This window comes from Gopherus evgoodei, chromosome 1 (assembly GCF_007399415.2).
Source record: "Gopherus evgoodei ecotype Sinaloan lineage chromosome 1, rGopEvg1_v1.p, whole genome shotgun sequence".
Lineage (NCBI taxonomy): Eukaryota > Metazoa > Chordata > Testudines > Testudinidae > Gopherus > Gopherus evgoodei.
The window spans coordinates 120,582,979-120,598,179 of NC_044322.1; positions in this window are offsets into that span (position 1 = coordinate 120,582,979).

Genomic DNA, 15,201 nt, shown 5'->3' on the forward strand with positions numbered 1-15,201 from the left:
GTGGGGGGGGGGGGGGGGGATGATGGAGTGGGAGAAGTTACTTGAGAACTCTATGCACTTCACCTCCATAGAGTTTCTCAAGACATCACCCCCACAGGGGAAATGGGTTTACAGGTCTACATAAATATGCATTTGTCTCAGGTTTTGTGGGAAAAATCCCATGGATCTTAGGACATCTATGCAGAAAAAGGATCAGTCCCTGTCAACTGCTGTCTAGGGCACCTTCTCATGTGATAGCCAGTTTTTTAAAACAACCGTACTATCACTGGCTTCCAGCCTGTATTTACCCCTTTCCTCCAAAAGAAGAGGACATAATACAGTAAAAGTCAGTATTAAGTTCCAGCTGGAATTTCCAATTTAAATTCTTTGAAATGTCTGAGGGAATGATGTTGCATAGTACTCTTACAATTGACTTAATCAGCCTCCATCGGCCACTCCCCCTCATCCCAAAGCCACAACTCCAACCCGGTGGTGTGTGCACGGAGAGTCATGTACTGATTTGGTGGAAGGAGAGTGGGGAATGGATGACATTTCAACACTACTGCCTTCCTTCCATGTGAACCAGCCTGATTCTGCTTTCACTTCTGTAGATAGGAAGGAGGAGAATATGGCCTGTAGTTCTGTTAATTGATTTTTAAGAAGTATTTTAGGATGCAGCTGGATGAAAGTCATCGTGTGAGTATAAGAGCAATATATCAGAGGACAGCACTGATGTACTGCCTTGTGACAAAGTTCCTCCTCTACCTTGGTGGGTCCTGCACTTATTGGTAGATTTTCTCACCTCAGTGATCTTCCCCACAGTCTGGATCAACTCCTCCTGTGTCTGATCAGGAGTAGGGAGATTTGGCTGGACGGGGGGGAACCCGGGCCCGCCCTCTACTCCTGGTTCCAGCCCAGGGCCCTGTGGATTGCAACTGTCTATAGTGCCTCTTGTAACAGCTGCATGACAGCTACAACTCCCTGGGCTACTTTCCCATGGCCTCCTCCAAACACCTTCTTTATCCTCACCACAGGACCTTCCTCCTGGTGTCTGATAACGCTTGTACTCCTTAGTCCTCCAGCAGCACACCCTCTCACTCTCAGCTCCTTGTGCCTCTTGCTCCCAGCTCCTCACACACACTTCCTCTCTTCTGGCTCCTCTTCACCTGACTGGAGTGAGCTCCCTTTTAAACCCAGGTGCCCTGATTAGCCTGCCTTGATTGGCTGCAGGTGATCTAATCAGCCTGTCTGCCTTAATTGTTTCTAGCAGGTTCCTGATTACTCTAGTGCAGCCCTTGCTCTGGTCACTCAGGGAACAGAAAACTACTCATCCAGTGACCAGTATATTTGCCCTCTACCAGACGCCTGTACCCCACTGGTCTGGGTCTGTCACATATCCCTCCCCCCTGCTCAACATCAAGGGGTTGGGCAGCTTGGGAAGCCAGACAGTGCACACGTGACAAGCCATCAGCATTGCCGTGACGACTCCCTGCTCTGTGTTGCACACTGAACTGGAAAGGTTGGAGGGATAAGAACCACCTGGTCACCTTTGTGCTCTTCTCCTTGTTCCGCTGCATCCATTGAAGAGGGTCAAGATCAGTCACAAGGACAAATCTGCGCCCAAGCAAGTAGTAGCGCAGTGCTTCCATGGCCCATTTTACGGCGAGGCACTCTCTCTCCACCCCTGCATATTTTTGTTCCTTTGGAAGGAGTTTCCTACTGAGATAAAGAATTGGATGTTCCTCCTCCCCGATCATCTGTGATAGAACAGCCCCCAAGCCTACTTCTGATGCATCTGTCTGCAGGATAAATTCCTTGGTGAAATCAGGGGCTATCAGTACTGGGTTACTGCAGAGGGCAGTCTGTAGGTCCGTGAATGCTTCCTCTGCTGCATCAGACCATCTCACCAGATCAGGTCCACGGGCTTTCACTAGGTCTGTCAGGGGGCTTGCCCTTGTGGCAAAGTGGGGGATAAATCGGTAATACCCCACTACACCTAGGAATGCCCGGACTTGTTTCTTGCGATGTGGTCGGGGCCAATTTTGGATGGCCTCCAACCTTGTTCCCTTGGGGTTTTATCAGACCTTTTCCCACAATGTAGCCAAGATATTTGGCCTCTGTAAACCCTACAGCCCACTTGGCAGGGTTTGCTGCAAGGCCAGCTCGCCTGAAGGTATCAAGGACTGCCTCCACCTTCTCTAGGTGGGTTTCCCAGTCTGGGGTATGAATGACCACATTGTCCAAGTAGGCAGCAGCATAACTGTTATGTTGGCATAATAGCTTGTCCATAAGGCTCTGGAACGTAGCTGGGGCCCCATGTAGTCCAAAAGGGAGGACAGTATATTAAAAAGACCTCTGGTGTAGAGAACACAGTCTTTTCCTTTGCGTCTTCTGCAAGGGGAATCTGCCAGTACCCCCTTTGTCAAGTCTAGAGTAGTCAAGTACCAGGCATTACCCAGACGGTCCACTAGCTCATCTATGCGAGGTATGGGGTATGCATCAAACTGGGATACTTCGTTTAGTCACCGGACGTTGTTGCAAAACCTTGTGGTGCCATCAGGTTTGGGCACCAGCACAATTGGGCTGGACCACTGACTGTGGGATTCTTCGATGATCCCCAGCTCCAGCAGTTTTTTTTACTTCTGCTTTTATTTCCTTCATTTTGGCCGCTGGTACCCGATAGGGCCTCACTGTTATTCTGGCCCCAAGGTTCATGACGATGTGGTGATATGTCTCGGTTGTTCGACCCGGTTTTGTCGAGAACACATCTTGGTTCCGGAAGATCATCTCAGACACCTCATTCTTCTGGTCTGGTGTTAAATCGGGAGACTCTCACCTGTTTGGAAGGCTTGTTTTCCTGGGTTAGGGCTTTTTGGACAGTTATGCACGCCTCTTGTGCATGCCAGGGTTTCAGAAGGTTGATGTGATATGTGTTCTTGTTTTCAGCATCCTGGCTGCCGCACCTTGTAGGTTACTTCCCCCATGGGTTCAACCACCTCATAGGGTCCCTGCCATTCGGCCAGAAGCTTGCTTTCTGCCATGGGTATCAACACCATCACCCGATCCCCTGGTTGGAACTTTTGGACTTTTGCCTGGCGATTGTAATGGGTTCTCTGGGCTCCTGTGCCTTTTCCAAATGTTCCCGTACAATAGGGGTGACCGGGCTATCCGGTCTCGTATCTGTATTACATGTTCTATTATATTTCTCCCCTCATTGGGTTCCTCCTCCCAGATCTCTTTGGCGATATTGAGTATGCCACGGGGGTGACGCCTGTATAACTCCTCAAAGGGGGAAAACCCAGTTGAGGCCTGAGGTACCTCCCAGATAGCGAACATAAGATAGGGTAGTAGAGTGTCCCAATCCTTCCTGTCCCGACTTACCACTTTCCGTATCATAACCTTGAGGGTTCGGTTAAACCTTTCTACCAACCCATCAGTCTGCGGATGGTAGACTGAAGTTCTCAGGGTATGTATATGGAGCAGCGTACAGAGGTCCTTCATTAGCTTTGACATAAATGGGGTTCCTTGGTCTCTTAATATCTCCTTTGGTAGCCCCACTCGGGCAAAGATCCCCACCAGCTCTTTGGCTATCGTTTTAGAGGCTGTGTTTCGCAGGATGACAGCTTCTGGGTAGCGAGTAGCATAGTCCAAAACAACAAAGTATATATTGGTGGCCCCGAGCCGTCTTCTCCAGAGGTCCCACTAGGTCCATGGCTATTCGCTCAAAGGGGACCTCTATGATGGGAAGGGGTACTAAAGGTGCCCTCAGGTGGGGATGGGGACTGTGCAGCTGACACTCTGGGCAGGACACACAGTACCTCCGCACTTCTTCATGTACTCCGGGCCAGAAGAACCATCATAGGACTCGTGCCATAGGTCTTCTTTACGCCCAAATACCTCCCAAAAAGATGAGTATGAGCAAGACTTAATACAGCGTTATGGTGTTTTTGAGGTACTAGGATCTGCTGTACCTTCTGCCCCTGTACTGGTGCAACCCAGTATAAGAGATTCTTCTTCATTATGAAATAGGGTCCTGGTCCCTGGGTTTTCCCTTCCACGGGGACCCCATCTATTTCAGTCACCTCCTTCCTAATGTTGTCGTACCTTGGGTCTTCAGCCTGGTCCCGTCCAAAATTTCCTCTCCTGGGGCTAATCTGCCCAACATCTAGGGGCCCAGTCTCTGTTGCCTCTACTGGTTCAGAAGCGTTAGGGTGGGGGTCAGACTCAGGTGCTTCTCCCTCCTGGGTGGCCTCCTTTTCAGCTGCTTGGGTTCGCCTACCGACGAGAGCGACCCTCTGGCTATGAGTCAGTATTCGGGTTCCCAAGGCCTTAGCTGCCCTCCTTTCCCTTTTTGACTTTCTACTCTGTTGGGGAATGGAAAATAAATCTGGGGATATTTCAGAGAAGACTGGGGGTTGACAGTCTACTGTGGATGCCTCACTAACTTCAGGATTCCCCTTTTCCTCCAATCATCCTACTGAGAGTAAGTTTCCAAACCCTGGGAAGTCCCTCCCTATGAGCCCCGGGTATGGTAGTTTAGGGACTACACCTGCTGCTAACTCAGTAGTGTTCCCCTGAATCTCGAGTTTTACTGGGATGGTGGGGTAATAACCAACTGTCCCATGGACGCATGTTATCCCTGTATGCTTAGCCCGCAGCAGCTGATTACACTTGATGAGCTTCCCCGAGACAAGCGTGATAGCACTCCCCGAATCAACCAGTGCCGTGGTCTCTACCCCATTTAGTTTCACTGGTCTGGTGCACATATGTGGGGTTAGTGAGACCCCCCACAAGGTGGATTAGGGAGCATGGGTCTGCCCAGTTCCCCAGGTTACACTGCATCGGCTCCTCAGCATTGGGACACTGTGCAGCTATATGTCCCCTGTGACGATGCAGTTCTGGCGGGACCCAACTGAGAGTGCCAATTCAGGACCAATTGCTCAAACAGGGCAGTCACAGCCCAAGACTGGGGTTTTTCCACCTCTAAGGCAAACCAAACCAGCCAGACAAAAATGACTTCAGTTTTACCCCACTGGCTGACCACAAGTCACACAAGCAATTTCCTTAGACACTCCAGTCTCCCAGTATCACCACCAGTGCCACCCGTCCTGGGGATGAATGGTTATGAAAACCCCCCCAGTAAAAGAAAAAGGTTCTCTCGATCCCAAAGGACCAAGCCCCAGACCCGCGTCAATATACACATCAGATCTTACCCACAAATCACGCTGTTGCCAATCCTTTAGAATCTAAAATCTAAAGGTTTATTCGTAAAGGAAAAAAGGTAGAAATGAGAGCTAGAATTGGTTAAATGGAATCAATTACATACAGTAATGGCAAAGTTCTTAGTTCAGGCTTGTAGCAGTGATGGAGTAAACTGCAGGTTCAAATCAAGTCTCTGGAGAACATCCCCCGCTGGGATGGGTCATCAGTCCCTTGTGTAGAGCTTCAGTTTGTAGCAAAGTCCCTCCAGAGGTAAGAAGCAGGATTGAAGACAAGATGGAGATGAGGCATTAGCCTTATATAGGCACTTCCAGGTGTAAGAACACTTCTTTGTTCTTACTGTGGAAAATTACAGCAAAATGGAGTTTGGAGTCACATGGGCAAGTCCCTGCATACTTTGCTGAGTCACAAGGCGTATCTGCCTCCTCTCAATGGGTCAATTGTGTAGCTGATGGTCCTTAATGGGCCATCAAGCAGGCTAAGCAGAGCTAACACCAACTTGTTTGGGGTGTTTTCCAGAACTGCAGCACCAATTTGAAATAGAAACAGTATGCAGCCAATACTTATAACTTCAACTACATAAATGATACAGACATACAGACAGCATAATCATAACCAGTAACCCATAACTTGGTCTTAGACACCTTATATAACCCCCTTTACATAGGATTTGGTGCCACTACAGGACCTTGGTTGCAAACCATGTTCTATATGGTCCCAGTTTATATGACCCCCTTTACATAGGATTTGGGGCCACTACAGGACCTTGGTTGCAAACCATGTTCTATATGGTCCCAGTTTATATCAATAACGTCAGATCCCCACTCCCCGCAGGCATAACATCTGTATGGAGCCCTAGGCATTCCCCAGTCTCTTGGTTTGGGCAATCTAACATCATTATCCTCTTCTCCCTCCATGCTCCGACTCTTTGTGGCCTCTGGTGGGCCTTCAGCCCCTCTCTTTTTCCACCTGGGCCCTCCTGGTGGCCCAGTCACTCGAGCTCTAGGGCATGGTGCTGCTAGTTTAACCTGGGGTGCCTCTTCCTTAACTGGTCAGGTCAGCTCCCTCACTGTCCATCTCTTTACCAGTGCAACAACCTCATCATAGGTGGAGGGTTTGTTCTGGCTTACCCAGGCACAAAGTTCTGGCAGTAGTCCCCTCATGTATCGGTCGATGACCAGAACCTCTAGTATCTCTTCTGGACTCTGGGACTCCATTCGCAACCACTTTTGTGCGAGATGGATGAGGTCATACAATTGGGACCGCGGGGTTTTGTTTTCCTGGTACCTCCACTCATGATACCGTTGGGCCCAGACTGCGGTTGTTACCCCAGATATGGCCAGGATCTCTGCTTTCAGCTGGGGGTAGTCTGCGGCAGCCTCTTCAGGCAGATCATAGTAAGCCTTCTGAGCCTCCCCACACAGGAATGGGGCAAGGATGCCAGACCACTGATCTCAAGGCCAAGCCTTCTGTAGGGCTGTCCTCTCAAAGGCCAGAAAGTATGCCTCTACATCATCCCCCTGCGACATTTTCTGAGGTCAATGGCTGGGCTGTATGATCTGCGTCCCATCATTGCCGCGGTTCAGCTCTGTAAGGGTCTTTACCTGGTTTACCAGTTCCTGCAACATAGCCCAGTCTTAAAAAGTATGGTCCATCAGCAGGTGATTACCCTTTTGCTGCAGCCGCACTGCCTCTTATTGGGCAGCTGCTTGGACATGGGTAGCCTCCTGCTGGGCCGCTGTAGCTTGTATCAATGCTCGTACTAAATCATCCATTGTGGTGAAAAAAAAATAAACCCTCACTTTTTTTTTTTTTAAATCACCCTCCTTCTTCTGCCGCACTGTGCACACCAAATCCCACTTCAGACACCAGTTGTGACAAAGTTCCTCCTCTACCTTGGTGGGTCCGGCACTTATTGGCAGATTTTCTCACCTCAGTGATCTTCCCCACAGTCTGGATCAACTCCTCCTGTGTCTGATCAGGAGCTGCGAGGTTTGGGGGGGAACCCGGGCCCGCCCTCTACTCCCGGTTCCAGCCCAGGGTCCTGTGGATTGCAGCTGTCTATAATGCCTCTTGTAACAGCTGCATGACAGCTACAACTCCCTGGGCTACTTCCCCATGGCCTCCTCCAAACACCTTCTTTATCCTCACCACAGGACCTTCCTCCTGGTGTCTGATAACGCTTATACTCCTTAGTCCTCCAGCAGCACAGACTCTCACTCTCAGCTCCTTGTGCCTCTTGCTCCCAGCTCCTCACACGCACTTCCTCTCCTCTGGCTCCCCCCCCCCCACCTGACTGGAGTGAGCTCCTTTTTAAACCCAGGTGCCCTGATTAGCCTGCCTTGATTGGCTGCAGGTGATCTAATCAGCCTGTCTGCCTTAATTGGTTCTAGCAGGTTCCTGACTACTCTAGTGCAGCCCTGTCATAAACAGATAGCTAAGGGTTAAATGTTCTTTTACCTGTAAAGGGGTAACACCAGTAACCTGAAACACCTGACCAGAGGACCAATCAGGAAACAAGACTTTTTCAAATCTGGGTGGAGGGAAGTTTTGGGTGTGAGTTCTTTGTTTTGTCTCTGACCCTCTCGGCTCAGAGAGTGATCTTTCTGTCTCCTGGCTTTCTAATCTTCTGTTTCCAAGTTGTAAGTACAAAGATAGTAAGACAATAAAGTTTATATTGTTTTCTTTTGTATTTACATGTGTGTAGTTGCTGGAACGTTTAAATTGTATTCTTTTTTGGATAAGGCTGTTCATTCATTTTTTTTCTTTTAAGCAAACGATCCTGTATTTGTCACCTTAATACAGAGAGACCATTTTTATGTCCTTTTCTTTCTTTTGTATATAAAGCCTTCTTTTTAAGACTTCTTGGAATTTGTCTTTAGTGAGGACTCCAGGGAATTGAGTCTGCAGCTCACCAGGGAATTGGTGGGAGGAAGAAGTCAGGGGGAAAATCTCTGTGTGTTAGATTTACTAACCTGACTTTGCATTCCCTCTGGGTGAGGGAGGAAGTACTTGTGTTTTCCAGGACTGGAAACAGGGAGGGTGGAGTCCCTCTGTTTAGATTCACGGAGATTGCTTCTGTATCTCTCTCCAGGAACCCAGGGAGGGAACACCTGGAGGGGAGGAAGGGAAATGGTTTATTCCCCTTTGTTGTGAGACTCAAGGAATCTGAGTCTGGGGGTCCCCCAGGGAAGGTTTTGGGGAGACCACAGTGCACTGTATAGATCCCTGGCTGGTGGCAGCTTTACCAGGTCCAAGCTGGTAACTAAGCTTGGAGGTTTTCATGCTAACACCCATATTTTGGACGCTAAGGTCCAGATCTGGGAAAAATGTTATGACAAGCCCTTACTCTGGTCACTCGGAACAGAAAACTACTCATCCAGTGACCAGCATATTTGCCCTCTACCAGACTTCTGTACCCCACTGGTCTGGGTCTGTCACATGCCTGTATTTCAACAAGGTGTGCTCACCATGTCCTTTCACCTTAGCTGGTGATTAAACCCTTATTTCAGGACTGTGTGGAGGGGTGAAGGAATGGGGAAACTTTATTTTTTTTTGCCTATTAAAAACTTAATAAAATAAACAAGACACTGTCTTATAACCAAGGAAAGAGCAATCAGTGTGGTAGAGAAACACATTAATCTGCACTTATTGCTGGCAACATTTACACCTTGTTTCTGAAAACTATATATAACATTGATAGTACAACATGTCCAATTTGTGTAATTTGAAATGTGGGAAGGAAGTTAGACTTCGAACAAAGGTATCCTCCAATGGAAAAATGTATTGAAAATACCTGACACGGGTGCAATCTAGTTTATTCCAGAGGCAAAAAATAAAATTGCTCTTCTGAAATATTTATGAGTTTCAGAGATAGCTAAATCAGGCCAGACATTGTTTCTAACAAGAGTGGATACACTCCATCATTAGCAGAGAATTCATTGCAACCATCTATTCAGTTTGGTTGCAGAAGTTTAACCAAGGGGCAATAAAAACCCTACAAAGCCCTATCAAGCACACCATGTCAAGGGCTCATAAATTAGGAAATACCAGATTTACAGTTGCCTCCAATCAATGCATTGAAAGATACAGGTTTTAATCCACAGAATCCCTGTATCATTATGCAGTTGTTCAAGGGGTAAAATTAAGGTTTCATGGGAATGTAGCGAGGGGGCCTCACTCCCCGTCGTGCCTGAGAGGAATAGGCCAGAACAGGTGAGGCAACGGGCGGAGCCACCACCGCCTGTCCCCGCCCTCCGGAAGTCAAGGGGCGGGGCAGGAAGTATAAAAGCCCAGCCCCAGCGCTCAGTCGGGAGGAGGCTGCCGGAAAAGGCAGACGCTGGGGCCCGAGCTCCCGCTGGGCCCAGCCTACCCCGTGCTTGGTACCCAGAGGAGTGTTGGCCTGACCTGCCCCGTGCTTGATACGTGGAGGAGTACTGGCCGGATCTACCCTGTGCCTGAGCTTCCCGACGGCCGGCCTTCGGAGGAGCTGTCGGAGCCGACTGACACCCAGTACCCAGAGGAGTGGGCTGGGCCTCCCGATGCCCGGTATCCTGAGGAACCCATGGTCTGGGACCCACCGGATGACGCCGGTGGACGGCAGGTACCCAGTGAGGGGGAGGTTGGAAGTGGCCCGGGGGCAGCCGACTCCAGTCAGGCTGCAGACTCACCTGAGCCGATGTCAGTGAGTTTCGGTCAGGATCCCCCACTGACCACCAGCGGTGTTGACCGCTACTAGGGCCCCGGGCTGGAACGCAGTGGAGTGGGAGGGCCTGCGTTCCCCCTGTCACCCCTTCAAGGGTGGCAGACTCCCCCTCCTCCCTGGCCTGAGGAGGCGATTCCTGGTGTTTGTCTGCTCAGCCCTGCAACCAAGGGCCTGAGCCACCTGCTAACTGTGTCTGTTTGCTTAGCCTTGCAGCAGAACGTCTGAGCCCTAAGTGACAGTGGGCGGCCGCCCAGCCCCAAAGCAAGGGGCGGGCCCGGGCCAACGGAGTGCAGTCAGCCGGTGTGGCTCCCCTCTGCCTTCAAGGAGGGTTGAGCCCCGGCTCCACTCCGCTACACGTGGTACCGGAAGTGGGGACTCACTGCCCGAGATGTGGGCATGAGCCCTTGACCCCTGTGAGAAGGGTGCAGGGGGAGACTGCTCTCCCCCTGGCGACACAGACCTAACCACGCTCCTCATGGCTTGGATGGAGACCCAAGAGAGACAGCAGGCAGCCCAGCTGCAGCAGCAGCAGCAGCAACGACAAGAGGCCGCCCAACTACAGCAGCAGAAACAGCTGATCGAGCAACTGGGGGTCCAGCAACACCAGCTGATGCAGGATCTGGCAACTCGGACTCAGGAGTTTCAGCGGCAGTGTCTGCAACAGCTAGAAGGTGCGCTTCCCTGCGGCCCTGACCCCCAATTGGCGGGGTCGGATGGGACCCCGCGCCTCCCTCTGTCAGTCCGGTTGACGAAGATGGGCCCCCAGGACGACCCGGAAGCGTTCTTGGTGACCTTCGAGCTCGTGGCCCAGGTTGCCGGGTGGGCCCCGGATCAGTGGGCCACCCTGCTGGCCCCATACTTGACAGGAACGGCACAAACCGCACACCGAGGCCTCTCCGCCGAAGACGCCAAGGACTATCCCCGGGTAAAGGCGGCGATCCTGGACACGCTAGACGTCACCCCAGAGACCTTCCGGCAGCGATTTAGGGGCCTGACCTACGGCACCGGAAGATAGCTCAAGAGCTGCGGGACTTGTGCAAACGGTGGCTCCAACCCAACCGGTGAGGCCCTGCAGAACTGCTCGAGCAGATTGTTCTGGAGCCGTTTCTCCATATCCTTCCATCCTGGGGAAGGGCCTGGGTCCTCTGACACCGGGCCCCAATGGTGGCGGCCACCGTCACTCTTATGGAAAACTTCCTGGTGGCCGAAACCTCGGCCAGGCTGACCCCACGAAGTCACCCGGCCGGGTCCGATCGCCCCACTCAGAGAAAAGGGGGAGTGCCCGTGACGAAGCCCAAACCGCTCACCGGAGCCAGGAACCCCACCTGCAGCGGCCCAAGGGCCTGGCTCGTCGCAACCTCGCAGGCCCTGAGACCCAACCAGAATGCCCGCAGTGGAGCCCCCCCCCGCGAGCCAGAGGAATGGGTCGGCCCAGACAGGGCTGCCCGAGATCGGTCCGTGCTTTTCCTGCGGCAAACGTGGACACCTCCAACAGGACTGCCCAGCAATAGAGTGCGACTTCGGGCAGGTATGCGCCGGAGAAAACCGGGCCCGATGCCCGCAACCACCCAAGGTCACCGTGCCCGTCGTAGTTGGCGACTGCCAGACGCGGGCCCTGGTCGATTCGGGCTGCAGGCAGAACTTAATCCGCCAAAGCCTGGGCATTGCTGAAGACCCGTGACTTGGAATGATCCAGTTGCAGTGCATCCATGGCGATGTGCAGCCGTATGCCAGCGCCCGAGTCTCCCTTTCAGTGGCTGGGGTCACACAGACTCTGGTGGTTGGCCTGGCCCTGCGACTCACCTACCCTGTGATCTTAGGGCAGGACTGGCCTGAATTCGTGGATGTTCTGCGGTCCCACCGCAGGAGAGCCCAGAGGTTACTCCCGCCTGCGAGGGAGACAGAGTCGTGGAAGGTGCTACAGAAGGGACTGACAGGACGGAGCCTGACTGCCAGGCCGATGCAGTAGATGAACCCCGACTGCAGGTAACAGAAAGGCCCGAGCTTACCATGGATTTCTGCCAGGATCAGAGGGAGGACCCCACCCTGAACCACGCATACGACCAGCTTGGAGCGGTCGACGGTGCCCCGATTGATCTCGGCCGCGCGCAAAGCTGGCCCCACTTTGAATTACGGCAGAACCTTCTCTACTGCGTGGACCGGGATCCCCGTACGGGGGAGGTCCGGATGCAACTGTTAGTACCGCGCTGCCATCGACGAACAGTAATGAGGCTGGCCCATGATGTCCCTGCGGCCTGGCACTTAGGCCAGGAGAAGACCCTCACCTGGATTGTGTCTCGCTTTTTCTGGCTGAGGGTGTACCAGGAGGTGCGGAGATACTGTGCCTCCTGTCCAGAGTGCCAACTGGCCACCCCTTCGCGGACGACCCCAGCCTCCCTGATCCCCATGCCCATCATGGAGACTCCATTTGAGTGGGTGGCCATGGACGTAGTGGGACCCCTCCCGAGAAGCCGGGCTGGGTTCCTCTATAGTCTGGTCATTGTGGACTATGCCACCCGCTTCCCCGAGGCCATTCCGCTCTGGAGCATCACCGCCAGAGCCATTGCGGATGAGTTGATCAAGGTCTTTGCCCGCGTCGGCCTGCCCCAGGAGCTTCTCACCGACCAGGGGACCAACTTCACCTCCCGGTTGCTGTGGCAGGTCTGCGCACTCCTCGGGGTCAAGTAACCGCGTACCTCGGTTTACCACCTGCAAACTGATGGCCTCGTGGAGCGGTTCAATCGGACACTAAAGAACATGATGCACAAATTCACCCCTGAGGATCTGCGCCGGTGAGACCAGTTAATCCCACCCCTGCTCCTGGCTATCCGCGAAGTGCCCCAGGCTTCCACCAAATTCTCCCCCTTCGAGTTGTTATATGGCCATCGCCCAAGGGGGCTCCTGGACCTCATGCGGGAGACCTAGGAACAGGCCCTGTCTCCCACGCAGGGACTTTTGCAGTATGTCTTCCAGCTCCAAGATAGTCTCAACCAAGCTGGGGCGCTCGCTTGCACAAACTTGAAAGCGGCCCAGGGGGCCCAAGCCCAGACCTATAATCGGGGGGCGCAGGTTCGTGAGTTCCAACCCGGAGACCAGGTGCTGTTGCTCTTGCCCTCTACGGAGTCCAAGCTACTGGCCCGCTGGCAGGGGCCCTATGAGGTGATTCGGAAAGTCGGGCCGGTCACCTATGAGGTCAACCAGCCCGACTGCCGTAAAAAGACCCAGAGGTATCATGTTAACCTCCTGAAACCTTGGCAGGAGCGAGAGGGGCTCCTGATCGACCCCTGCCCCCCTGAACCAGAACTGGGGCTCCAGGCTGGCACGCCCAACGACCCCATGACGCCTCGGCTCAGGGAGACCCTAACCGAGGAGCAGCGGAAGCAAACGGGCTGTCTCCTGCAGGCGTTTAGTAAAACCTTCACCGCCTAGCCAGGCTGCACAACCCTCAAACATCACACCATCCAGATAGAGCCCGAGGTGGTGATCTGGGAGGTGACAAGGTCCCTACCCCATCGGATGCGACTCGTCATAGAGGAGGAAGTACGGGCGATGCTAGAACTGGGCGTCATCGAACGATCGCAGAGTGAGTGGCGTAGCCCCGTGGTCTTGGTCCCCAAACCAGATGGCACCCAGCGCTTCTGTATCGACTTTCGTCGTGTCAACTCCGTATTGAAATTTGATGCGTACCCGATGCCGCGGGTGGACGAGCTGCTGGACCGCTTGGGCGAGGCCCGCTTCCTCACCACTCTCAATCTCAGCAAAGGGTATTGGCAAATCCTGCTTGATCCCGCCTCCCGGGAAAAAAACGTGTTTGCCACACCCTCGAGCCTCTATCACTTCACCCGGATGCCCTTCGGCCTCCATGGGGCCCCGGTGACGTTCCAGTGACTTATGGACCACCTCCTTCGCCCGCACCACGAGTACGCCGCCGCATACCTCGATGACGTGGTTATTTACAGCAAATGCTGGGACAACCACCTAGAACGGGTAGCCGCGGTCCTGCGGGCCCTGCGAGACACTGGATTGACTGCTAACCCAAAGTGCCGGATTGGTTGGCAGGAGACCACCTACCTCGGATACACTATCGGCGGGGGACAGGTACGGCCACTCGTGGGAAAGCCCTAGCTGCCTGCCCACCCCCCACCACGAAACGACAGGTACGCCGGGTTGGTGGGCTATTATCGGAGGTTCATCCCTAGCTTTGCGTCCATTGCAGCCCTGCTAACGGACCCCCTCACTAAAGAGGGCCTGCGATGGATAGAGTGGACCCCTGCGTGCGACCTGGCCTTCCAGACCCTCAAAGACTGCCTCTGCCAGGAACCTGTCCTATGCAGTCCGGACTTCTCACGAGGGTTCGTCCTCCAGACAGACGCCTCCGAGGTAGGGTTAGGTGTGGTTCTGTCTCAGGAGGTGGAGGGCGAAGAACACCCCGTTGTCTGCCTGAGTCGGAAATTGTTTCCTCGGGAACGGCACTACTCTGTGACAGAGAAGGAAGCCCTGGCTGTGAAGTGGGCCTGTGATGCCCTCCGATATTACCTCCTGGGGGGCACTTTCCTACTGGTCACAGACCACGCCGCGCTCCGCTGGCTGGCGCAAATGAAAAACAATATGCAGCTCACGCGGTAGTACCTAGCACTGCAGCAATATGCTTTTACCGTCCGCTACCGGGCCGGTAAAGAGCATCTTAATGCCAACTTCTTGTCCCGCCTTGCGGAAATGGAGGGGCCTGACCCCGATGGATGGGTGTCAGCTTTGAGGAGGGGGATGTGTAGCGAGGGGGCCTCACTCCCCGCCGTGCCTGAGAAGAATAGGCCAGAACAGGTGCGGCAATGGGTGGAGCCACCACTGCCTGTTCCCGCCCCCCGGAAGTCAAGGGGCGGGGCAGGAAGTATAAAAGCCCGGCCCCAGCGCTCAGTTGGGAGGAGGCTGCCGGAGAAGGCAGACGCTGGAGCCCGAGCTCCCGCTGGGCCCAGCCTGCCCCGTGCTCGGTACCCAGAGGAGTGTTGGCCTGACCTGCCCTGTACTCGATACCCGGAGGAGTACTGGCCAGACCTACCCTGTGCCCGGTACCCAGAGGAGCTGCCTGAGCTTCCCCATGGCCGGCCTTCGGAGGAGCTGTCGGAGCCGCCAGACGCCCAGTACACAGAGGAGTGGACTGGACCTCCCGACGCCCGGTATCCTGAGGAACCCATGGTCTGGGACCCACCGGACGACGCCGGTGGACGGCAGGTACTCAGTGAGCGGGAGGTTGGAAGTGGCCCGGGGGCAGCCAACTCCAGTCAGGCTGCAGACTCACC